The sequence below is a fragment of the Ipomoea triloba genome, chromosome 15, assembly GCF_003576645.1.
Source record: "Ipomoea triloba cultivar NCNSP0323 chromosome 15, ASM357664v1".
Classification (NCBI taxonomy): domain Eukaryota; kingdom Viridiplantae; phylum Streptophyta; class Magnoliopsida; order Solanales; family Convolvulaceae; genus Ipomoea; species Ipomoea triloba.
The window spans coordinates 6,519,135-6,531,224 of record NC_044930.1 but is presented as its reverse complement, the minus strand read 5'-3'; the positions used below and the strand labels follow the sequence as shown (position 1 = coordinate 6,531,224).

At 36.0% G+C, this 12,090-nt stretch overlaps 1 long non-coding RNA gene across 5 annotated transcripts; it reads right to left on the bottom strand.

Moving 5' to 3' along the window:
- Positions 1-1,878: 1,878 nt before the first annotated feature.
- On the bottom strand, positions 1,879-10,512 carry LOC116007243. Of its 5 annotated transcripts, none has more exons than XR_004095225.1 (4): positions 10,182-10,512; positions 4,456-8,595; positions 2,617-2,731; positions 1,879-2,504 (listed from the first exon to the last, which is right to left on the bottom strand). It is a non-coding gene; the product is annotated as an uncharacterized LOC116007243 (long non-coding RNA). The 5 variants fall into 5 exon arrangements; XR_004095220.1 differs by having other exon boundaries at positions 1,879-2,475; XR_004095221.1 differs by having other exon boundaries at positions 1,879-2,475; positions 4,456-8,582; positions 10,182-10,511.
- Between the last annotated feature and the right edge of the window lie 1,578 nt (positions 10,513-12,090).

Below are 12,090 nucleotides of genomic sequence, written 5' to 3'. Positions count from 1 at the left end.
CACACACACTCTCTGTCTCTCTCTCTCTCTCTCTCTCTATATATATATATATATATATATATATATATAATTGACTAATAATTATTATGGTAATTAAGGCATTAATTGCACATATATTAAATAAATACCTATTTATTATTATGATAATTAAGCTAATAATTACACGGATAGTAATATAATAGTCTACTAATTATTATGGTAATTAAACTTATTATGGCAATTCTCATCCCTTCTTTCGTGTAATTATTAGTTTAATTGCATATAACTATTGTGGTAATTAAGAAATTAATTGTGCATCTATTAGTATAAGGAATAAGGTTCAAATTAGCCACTGAACGTAACCTGAAAGTGCAATTAGGTCACTGAACCCAAAAAAAGTGCAATTACGCCACTAAACACTTCAAATGTATGCAATTTCACTTGATAGCAGGTTTCCATGCATTTTTTCAGGTTACTTGCTTACATAGACAGTGGGTTGGCATTTTAAAATATTTTTTAATAATAAACTATTAAAATTAAAAATTAAAAAAATTAAAAAATAATAATAATAATAACACACCTGCGGCCACCCCTCCCCTCCCTTTAGTAATACCATTGCCACCTTGATAGGAAACATGTGGATGAATCAAATTTAATTAATTAATTAATTAATTAATTAATTAATTAATTATTATTATTATTATTATTATTATTATTATTATTATTATTATTATTATTATATTCGGAAACTCAACTTCTTTCACAAAACAACTTTTGCTTTATTATGGTGTGTGTGTGTGTGTGTTTTTTTTTAAAATTTTTAAATGATTTTAATTTTTTTATTTTAATAGTTTATTATTAAAAATTATTTTAAAATGTAAGCAAGTAACCTGATTAAATGGCTGGTAACATGCTATTAGGTGAAATTGCATATATTTAGAGGGTTTAGTGGCCTAATTGTATTTTTTTTGGTTCAGTGGTCTAATTGCACTTTTAAGTTACATTCAGTGGCCAATTTGAACCTTATTCCTTAGTATAATTGTCTAATAATTATTATGGTAATTATTCTGCCAATTCCCATCTCTTCTTTCCCGTAATTATTAGCTTAATTTTCTAATAATTATTATGATAATTAGTGTGTCAATTCTCATCCCTTCTTTCATGTAATTATTAGCTTAGTTGTATGGCAATCTCTCTATATATTTTTAAACATAAGGTATAATAGTATAATTACATAGATATAAGTATAATTCATTAATAATACATAAGGTCAATACTCAGAAAGTGGCACACCACCTTAAGTATTAAACATACATACCTTCAGTTATAAAAATACGCACATTAAGTTTTGACCTTATGTTTAATGCTTAAAGTGCACCACTTTTATAGTTTAAGGTGCATCAGTTTAAAACTTAAGGTGCGTTGTTTTATAGTTTAAGATGCATCACTTTTCTAGTTTAAGGTGCATCGGTTTAAACTTAAGGTGCGTTGTTTTATAAATTAAGGTGCGTTGTTTTATATCTTAAGGTGCATCGGTTTAAAACAGTTGATCATTTGTATGCATGTTGACAGGATACGCGTTTTTTTTTAATAATAATTTTCTTGATTAGAGCTGTTGATCTAGATTAGATCAACGGCTCAGATCTCACCTCATAGTCCATCTGAGTTTATTTGGCTCATTTGTAGTTATGATTTATATTTTTTTATTAAAACATCCTCATTTGATCATAGTATTATTGCGGCATGACCATTTTTAGTCCTCCATCAACAAAATCATCAAAATATCGTTAAATACAAAGCCATTTCAATCTTTTTTATACAAAGTATGTTGAACCATTATATTTTTTATGTTTTTTTTTTTTGAAAACATCCATAATTGAAGACCAAAACATCATTGAATTTAACGATATTTAAACTGTTTTGTTGATAAAGGACCAAAAATGATCATGTCACAATGATACTAGGACCAAAAGTAAATGTTCTAATGAAAAAGGACTTAAAGTGGATTGCCACCTATAAATCTAGGACAAAAAATGAAATTAACTCTTTATTTTTTCCTCTTTTTTTTTAATCATGTTACAAAATTTTTGTAGTTGGTCGTAGGGTTGTGTCATGTAACAGAGCCAGCATTTGTCAGAGGGCAATATCTCTTCTTGCTCTCATACTGTTAGTCATGATTCTTCCATGTCGAGATAGCCATAGGAAGGTTTTAATACGACTAGGGGCTTTCAAAATCCACATAGCATTCCACTTTGCTGCATCTACTGGCTCTATGTGATCAGCAGCAAGATTGTAGGCAGAACTAACTGAAAAATTTCCAGAAGATTCATTTCTCCAGCCGATGAGATCATTAGCTTCTTGGTCTTCGAATATGATGGTAGCAGCTAATTTATCTAATATAGCATCCGGGAGCAAGTGTTCAAGCTGTAACCAAATCCAGCCCGAGTCCCTATTCCAATAACTTGCAACTGATCTATGAAGCTCTGCTGGGTGCAGCTGTAATCACCAAAATATGTAGACCATTTCTGTTAAACAACAGACCACAACCCAACAAAAAATAAATTCATATCCCAAGCAATACGCTTCCACAGTTTTAATATGTTTAACAAACTCCATACGCCAAATAAAATCATATACCTTTCCACTTCTTCTGCTGTAAATTCATATTATGTCCCATCTCCATCATCATCGGTGTTATGCCCAACTGAATCCTCTCGTGGTTACTTCTTGGATTTGTTATTCTTTGCTGCAACTGCTCAATACAAAACGCGTACAAAATAAGAACAAAGAAGAGCTCACTGCTAGGAAAAAAGCTAACAATCAAAATACTCTATCCCACTTGTGCACACACAAAAAATATATTAATGTATTAAAAAATTGGTTAACTATTTCATGTTGGACACAAAAACTTATTTCAGTTGCACACAGAAACCACCCCTTACTGCACATATTACCCTTACCCCATACCACATTCAAACAACTCAATTATGTAATCTGTTAATTTCTGAAATGCACATTTTACCTAGTAATGCTCAGTAATAAAACAACAGAATGCACAAAAAACTCAGTAAATACAGCACATCTAAAATAATAACATTAAAAAACTTACTTCAAAAGTGTTTTAAGTTTTCATTACCGTTTAGAAACACACCTTAATTAGCATAATTAATTGTAGTAAGACTGGAATTGACTCCAGGCTCTGGTTTATATTTGTTTCCGGTGATAGACTGTTTGCATAGAAAATTACAGGTTATATTCCATCTTTTTCCCCAGAAAGTAAGGCAGCAAATTGCCATGGTTAGTTAAATTTTTTTAAGGAAAAGGCCCTTACAGATTATTCAACACTAGAGCCACCATTCTTGAATCATCTAAATGGTAGTGCAATTGGTATAATGACAAGGAAGTCAAATATTGTGGATTCATTGTTAATCATCTATATTTCGCTTATATTTGTTGCACAACAACCACACTCATTCCAGCACAAATTAACCCATCCCAGATGCACAACACAATAAGGTAACATGCTCAATATCACAACAACAAAATGCACAATATGTTCATTCAGCGTTTCATACATTTTTAACCAATTAGAATGTTAAAAAAAAAAAAACACTTAGAATTTCTTTTAACACATTTGAAGACCATACACTCCATCCAGTGATTCCCTATCTGCAGTCACACTTTAAATGTAATTAAATAATTTGTTGTACCAAACATACATACTCTTTTGCTCATAAATTTTGCCATAAATTGAATTATACAAATGTTGCATTACCAAATTATTTTAACTTACACAAATACTACAAATAACTCCATTATTTCTTGTTTACAAAGTACTAAACTTTGAGCTAATTAATTAAAGTGTGTCTGCAGACTGCCCAAACACATATAATTGTACAGCTAGCCAATGGATGCACATTATAATCATTAGAAAATGCACGAAGTATATAAGCACAAAAGCACACTAACTACTTCAAAAACAAGGCCTACTAATGCACTCTATAAACAAACACAAATGCACATGTCCTAAAATAAAAAAAATGCACATGAACCCCTTTCAAATGCATTGTATAGATGCACATGGTCAACATGTAGGTCTGCACACACGCACCATACAGGATCACACATATTCAAACATTCTTTGGTTACACAGGTTCATAGATAGCAATAGTAAGCATTCATGTATACAATTTAATGACTGGATTTATAAAAATTTTCCAGTCAGTGTGACGTAGAATCATAGAATCCAGTTCTGTTCTGAAGCTATTCTTATAGAGTTATAGAAGCACTACAACAACGCAAGTATGTAATTAAACAACTCTTCTCATATCATTGTAGAGAACTGATAGCTATATCATATATGTATGTAATTAATTCTGACCATAAGTTACAGGATATCATTAAATTTCCCCCAAAAAAAGAAGAAAGAAAATAATCAAAATTATGAAATTAGCAAAGATTTGGATGAAGAAATACCTAGTCTTTTACTTCGTCGTCGGCAGGGGAGCACGGCAGTGTCGGCTTCTATTTCTGCTTCTGCTTGCTTCGTCGACGGCAATGGAGGACACGTCGCAAAATTACAGGGGAGGCGGCGTCGGCTTCTACTTCGTCGACGGCTGGGTCAGCTTTGGAGGAGAGCTGCGGCGTCTACAGCCTCGACGGTTGGAAGACTGGTGATTTTAGGTTTAAATTTAGGATTTAAGATTTTAGTATTTTAGGGATTAAGGAGTTTTAAGTTTAAATTTAAACATTCTTCAGTGGTAATAAGACGGATGCACTTGGAATTCACTTTTGGGAGGACAAGCTCTTCGTATGAACATAGGTTAAGCCGTAAAGGTAGTCTATGGAGAAGAAGAAGGTTAAGGTAGTACAGATTACAGATGAGTAACCAAGGCAACTGAAGGTAATTAATGAAGGGATTCTCGTGCATTCCATCGAGAGGGCCTGCACGATGGTCTGGTTTTTATATTTCTACCCTCATGCGCAATCACAACCGTTGATCTTCATTTTTGCAAAGTTGAGATATATAATTATTCACTAATTCCTTAGACTAAACATATTGTAAACTTAATCTTTAGATTGTTCAAAAATTTTCAGAGTTAATATTCGGTAAATCACACTCTTCTCATGAGATCCTTTTAAAATAAAAGACTCACCAAACAAAATCAAATATATTCATCAAACTTAGAATAATTTTCAAAAAACACCAAAATATAATTTAATAACATGTTCAAAATTCTCAAAAATACAAAGTATACATTTTCAACAGAAACCAAGGTAACAATTCACGAATCCACCCTGATCAGCACTCCAATAGTAACATGTAAGTTGATAAGCGTAAGCCATTATTTGGGACAACCAAGCAATATCGAATGTAAAAATAAGAAATACTATACGGAATAAAAAACAGAAGATGACCGCAATTACAGGCCGGCCGGAAAGCTCAATATCCAGGACCAGAGGGACTTTGGCTCTGCTCTGCATCCATCAGTGCTCGGCGATAATGTGTGTATCTGACTGAAGCTAGGAGCCGCCGATAACCCGGACCGGGAGTACTTTCACTTGATTGAGCCTCAATTAATAGTCGACGGTCATTGAACTCGGTGGCGGTAACGTGGAACAGGGCCGCTCCGGTGGCGGTAACGTGGAACAGGGCCGCAACAGCCACGAGAATCAGAGTGACGATGATGACTGAACGGATGGTGCTGTTCCTCTTTCCTCCATGGCACTTCATGTTGATCGAATTTGTGTGCAAAGAGACAGCAGTCCAATAAAGGGGATAGTAACGACTAACAAGGACGGGCACTCCGCACTTATACAGATAAAATTAGTGCAGTAAAGGTACTTCAATTATCATCATTTATGAATTTGATCCCCGTATATTAATTTTGCCAACTCTATTTACAAGGAGGCACGGTTGACGAGTGTCGACTCCTTTTACAAGACTCCAGTCAACCAAATCAACTCCCTACTTATACCTTTTGTACACTTCTTTTATAAGAAGACACGATTGATCAAGTGACGACTCCTTTTACAAGACTCCGACCAACCAAATCGACTACTACCTTATGACTTTTCCCCACTCCTTTTACGAGGAGACACAATTGACAGAGTGCCAATTTCTTTTACAAGGAGACACGGTTAACCGAGTGCCGACTCCTTTTACAGGACTTCAGCCAACCAAACCGACTCTCTACCTACACCTTTTGCACACTACTTTTACAAGGAGACACGATTGACCGAGTGTCGACTTCTTTTACAGGACTCCGGCTAACCATACCGACTCCCTACTAACACCCATACACGAGATTCCGCGCCCTTGAATTTTGGGGAAAATGACAAGTCACCTTACATGGTTTTGTCAATGTCATTCATGCACATCACTTGTGATTTCAGGTAGAATACTTACCCTATAAATAGGGCCACACACCAGTGACTTTTCTCGAATCTCTCCTTTAGGCCTCTTTTGCAGGAATTCATAGACTTAAAGAAAGGTGGCAAAGACATGAAGTGACGCAACTTCAAGCGTTCAGCCAAACATGCTAGGCTTTAAAAGCTAAGGAGCAAGAGGGTTGCTCATGGTGGCCATGAGGTCCAATCCTTCGCCACGTGTCACCATCTGCCTAACCCCCTCATCCTATAAATACTCCACTTTCACCCCACATTTTTACTTTCACCTTTTACTGTTTTTCGGGTATTCAACGAGCTACCAGACTCTTCGAGGATCTGCCTCGCCCTGTTGAGGATCACTCCACCATCACTTCCTTCGAGTTGAATGAGCTACCAAAATCTTCTCGGTCCACTGCCGGGATATACGCTCCCGCGAGCCTTACATATGTGATCCTCCTCTTGGGGGTTACATCGAGATCCACTTTCAGTAGGTCCGCCACGAATTCCGAGTGCCTCTAAGCACTTTCACATCTATCTTTTTCCATTACTTTGGCCTCCTCCCTGGTCAAATCTTTCCCAACTCCCACTGACTCATTTCCTGCTTCCAGACCCTCTATCACGCACTCGACTTCCATCCCACCATCAAACTTTTCCTCATCAACCAAGTGAGTTATGCCTCTCTCGGATACGTCCAAGTGTCTCAAAGAGGGGGTTGTAAGATCTTCGACGGTATTCTCGAGTCAATAAAAAATTGAAAGCCAGTCTTCTTCATTGTTCGCCTCGCCCCCACTTCTCCTCGCTTCGAATGTCCTCTCAACTGGAGGCCTTCCTTCTATAAGTGTATTCAGAAACCTTCATGTGACGAGGAGACGGCGAGAATCGCGTCCATCCTCCTTGACACGAGTTGCCTCAAAGTCAAACGTTTATCTCGACTAAGAGCTATCGAGAAGGCAAACCTTCTGCTCGAGGGGGATGTCACCACAGGTGATGGGTCTCCTATATCCTTCTCCCTCTTATTTCACCTTGTGAACTAACTCATTAAATTGCAGGTAACATTGACACTGAGTCCTCTTCGGACGAAGGCGAGGATGAAAACAAAGTCGCGACCGAGGGTGAAGAAGAAGTCATCACTGACGAGCCAATTACCATCATTCCCACCTTTGCACTCAACATGGCTGACCGCCGCGCTCTCATGAAAGAACGGGTGAAGAGCAAATCCAATGTTTCTGCCGACTCTAGCTTAGCTCCCCCTCCATCCGCTTCTGCTGCCAATCTCATCGTCATTATTGGATCCCCGAATGACACCCCCGACTCATTATTGGCGGGCCGTCCTTAGTTCCTCACTCGGCTTAGAGGTTGGGGAAGATGAAGATCTCTTCAAAGATAAGTTTCGTGTTAATGACTGGTTGGATAAGGTAATCTTTTCCAAAAATGTAGCCTCCTATGAGACCACCACTGCTGAGAAGCTGTTCGAAGGTGGCTCCTACTACACCTATCGAGTAATGCCTTTTAACCTTCCGACTCTTTCTCAAAGTCAACTCTTTCCCATACTTAACAAAGTTCCCTATTTTCTTCTGACATACATTTGTTCTTCAGTCCGAGCTGCAGAAGAAGCTAAATCCCCTTATAGCGGATGTTGAAGCTTCAAGTCCATCCAAGCCGACCACCTGAAGGAGATGGACGAACTGACCCTTCGAGTGGGTCAACTGGAGTTGGCTCATCCATTTGGCTTCTCCATCCACTTGGCTAATCCATCCCGCTTCTCCATCCACCGACCCACCCGTCCGGTTTCCCCATTCGCTCGATTGATCCTCCGCCTGACTCCTACATTCGTCCGGTCCAATCATTTGCCCGCCCTCCATCCTCGGATTGCCCCCATTTCTCAATTGAGCTTACTTCTTTATTGATTGGCCTGACCACATACACTGCCTCGTATCGCCCCTGCTAGCCCCTACCTTATTCGGCCAATCCACTTCCCGACGCTCTCATTCGGTCTATCGTCTCTTTACCTCCTGTCTCTCGGCCTGGTTGCACCATGCTCCCGATCTCTGTGGCTCATATCCCATCAACATAGTTTGTACTACTATCAAGTGGAGCAACTTCTCATAATAGTACACCAATATGTCCCTTTGCTTGAAGTTTCTTCACGAACTTTGTGATTAAAATGTCTGAATTTCTGATCCAAAAACTTCAAATTTTATTCATTACAAAGCCTGTATTTATAGTCTTCAAGCATCACAAAATTAGTCTTTGTAGATCACGTATATTTCACATCCTACACTTAGTGCGTGGAGTTGAGGAAATAAACCTGATTTAATTTTAGCCACAATTTAATTAAGGCTCACACTTGTGTGAGACCGTCTCACGGATCCTTGTTCGTGAGACGGGTCGGGTCGGGTCAAAGCACCATGCAAATATCATACTTATATGTGCAAATGTCATACTTATATGCTCAAATATAACACTAATTAAGAATACACTTTTTGTTACTTATAAGAGAAAAAGTAATACATTTTTCATAATAAGTAATGTTGACAAGTGTCCCTTACTTATGAGGGCAAATATAATACTTTTGAGGACAAATGTAATACTTTAAATCGAAATGTAAAAGTATTGTATTTTCCCTTAAAAGTATTAGATTTACCCCTATAAGTAACAAAAATTTTATTCCTAATTAGTATTATATTTGAGCATATAAGTGTGAAATTTGTGCATATAAGTGTTACATTTGCATCTTGACCCGACCCGACTCGACCGTCTCATGGTGAGACGGTCTCACACAAGTTTTTGCCTTTAATTAAATATTGCATCTTTTCTCAATTCATAAAAAATAGACTCCATGATTTTTTATACTAATTTTACCCAAACAAAAATACAATGAAAGAAGCCAAAGACTTTGTGGTCTAATGGCACCTAGTTGCACCCTACATGGGAGGGGGTGGGTTCGAGAGATACGATATTGGCTCTTTGTGTTTCATTTGGTTGAGAAAGTAGCTATGAACAGATACTACATTGTAACAGAGTCAATAGTACTCAAAAAATACAATGAAAGAATATTTAATTGTTTTTTGAATACTATTGACTCTATTACAATGTAGTATATGTTCATACATACTTTCTCACCCTATTGAAGCACAAAGATTTCACTTGGGAGGGCCACAGCTATGCCGCTTGACCACAAGGTGAAAGAATATTTATAATAGACTAACATTTGCTCAACAAAATAAAACATATACTTAATTAATACATTCATATTAATTAGTTACTAACAATAAATTTTTCGAAAAAAAAAAGTTACTAACAATAACTATAAATTTATAGAATACAATGAAAGAATTATTTATAATAGACTAACATTTGCCCAACAAAATAAAACATATATTTATAATAGACTAACATTTGCCCAACAAAATAAAACATATACTTAATTAATACTAACATTTGCCCAACAAAATAAAACATATACTTAATTAATACATTCATATTAATTACGGAGTAGTTACTAACAATAAATTTTTCGAAAAAAAAAAAAAAAGTTACTAACAATAACTATAAATTTATAGAATACAATGAAAGAATTATTTATAATAGACTAACATTTGCCCAACAAAATAAAACATATATTTATAATAGACTAACATTTGCCCAACAAAATAAAACATATACTTAATTAATACTAACATTTGCCCAACAAAATAAAACATATACTTAATTAATAATACATTCATATTAATTAGTTACTAACAATAACTATACATTTATAATTAAAATACTAGAATATGATTTTAAAATTATATTGGGAGATCGCTAACCATGGTAGCGGTCGGCCGGGGCGTCATCCTTCATTTGCTATCGGCTTTGTCCGTTGACTGGTTAGATATTTCCAGTCGGCACAGTCGTACTTGGCGGCGGGCAACAGCATAATTGTGGAGATAGGATAGAAGTGCTCTTCTTAGTTTGTAACTCGATTATATTGTTGCAAGCGAAGCGAATATAATGGCAGAGAATGAAGTTATCCTTCAGTTTCCGGGATGTTTATGTGTTTCTAGGTGGTTTCCGTCATATTGGTGGGCATATACGCAACAATTGTCAATGGTATGGCCCGCATGTTTTGACTACTACATACGCTCCGCGCTGCAACGTAACTTCACCGGCGACCAACTTCTTCAAATCTCCGTAATTAGCGTTCGTTATAGACGGCCGTATCTGTCGGCATGCAACAATTGTCAATGGTTAGGCGCAGCCTGCAAAAATTGTCAATGGTCACCGATCGCTGCAACTTCAACGGTGGGCCAACTTCTTAAAAATTTTAACATCTATGATTTATACCTATAGAATGGTTTTCTGAAAGTTTGATTTAAATTTTGTAGTTGTATGAAGTAAACAGTTGAGATATATAGTGTGTTGAAAATGACTTTATGATTTCATTTTTTAAGAATTAATTTCATGTACTTTTGATCCCACGACTTTTGAGTTTCATCAGTTTTAGTGTACAATTTTAAAAATTTTTAATTTTAGTGCATAACTTTGTTATTTTTATCAATTTTGGTCCTTTTTGTCAAATTGATGGTGAAATGTTGTTGAATTTTTATATTTTTAACTAAAATCATCATCTCAAACAAACATCTTCAATATCTAAATAAAATCACTGTAAAATCATATTTATATGTGTTTGATCAATGCAAATAATGGGGAAGACAAGTATAAACTAGATAGAGATCTATGGGATTTATAGCATCGATGATTGACAACCCCTTATTTCTTAATATGATTTTTTTGTTTAGATATTGAAGATCTTTCTTGGGAATGATGATTTTGCCCTTAAAATATATAATTCAGCAACATTTCGCCGTCAATTTGGTCGTAAGGACTAAAATTGATAAAAATAACAAAGTTAGGCACAAAAAGTGAAAATTTTAAAGTTGTGCATCAAAAGTGATAAGACTTCAAAAGTCGTGGGACCAAACGTCGTGTCTCAAGTCTCATCAACCCAACAAAAGTTTTATTGTATTGGACTTTTGGTTGGGATGGATACTGGCCAATCGTTAGATCGTGGACCAGGGTCCACAGTGCACTGTGGACCCTGGTCCGAAACGACGTCGTTTTGATGTTAGTGGATACGGACGCGGACGCGAATGACTCCAGGAAATTCATTATTTATAATACACAGAATTATTATCTAGAATACACAGAATGTTTGCCTAAAATACACAGAATATTGACAAAAAGTACACATAACTCATCCTCCTAACATTCGAATGCACAAACACATCACAACCTGTGTTAATAATATGAATACACAGGATATTGACACAAACTACACAGAATTCTCGAGAAGCAAATGATCCTATTTGACCACTGTACATTGCTAACATCAGGAAGAGAATCGCGAGTAACTGGCCGGGCCGCTAAAGTAAAGTGGTTATAAATCATGTCAATAAAATAGCGCCTATAGAAAGTCCATCTATTCCCAATCTCCAATGGCAATCAAAAAAATTGATCCATTTATAAGTCTATCTCCTCTAGTTGGATTAATGGATGAAATGAAAAAAAATTGCATAAGTCTAAACATTCGAATGCACAAACACATCACAACACGTGTTACTAACATGAATACACAGAATGGTTGCCTATAATACACATAATAATTGCCTAGAATACACAGAACGATTACTTAGAATACACAGAACCCATCTCCTAACATTTTAGTACGGGGTGCAC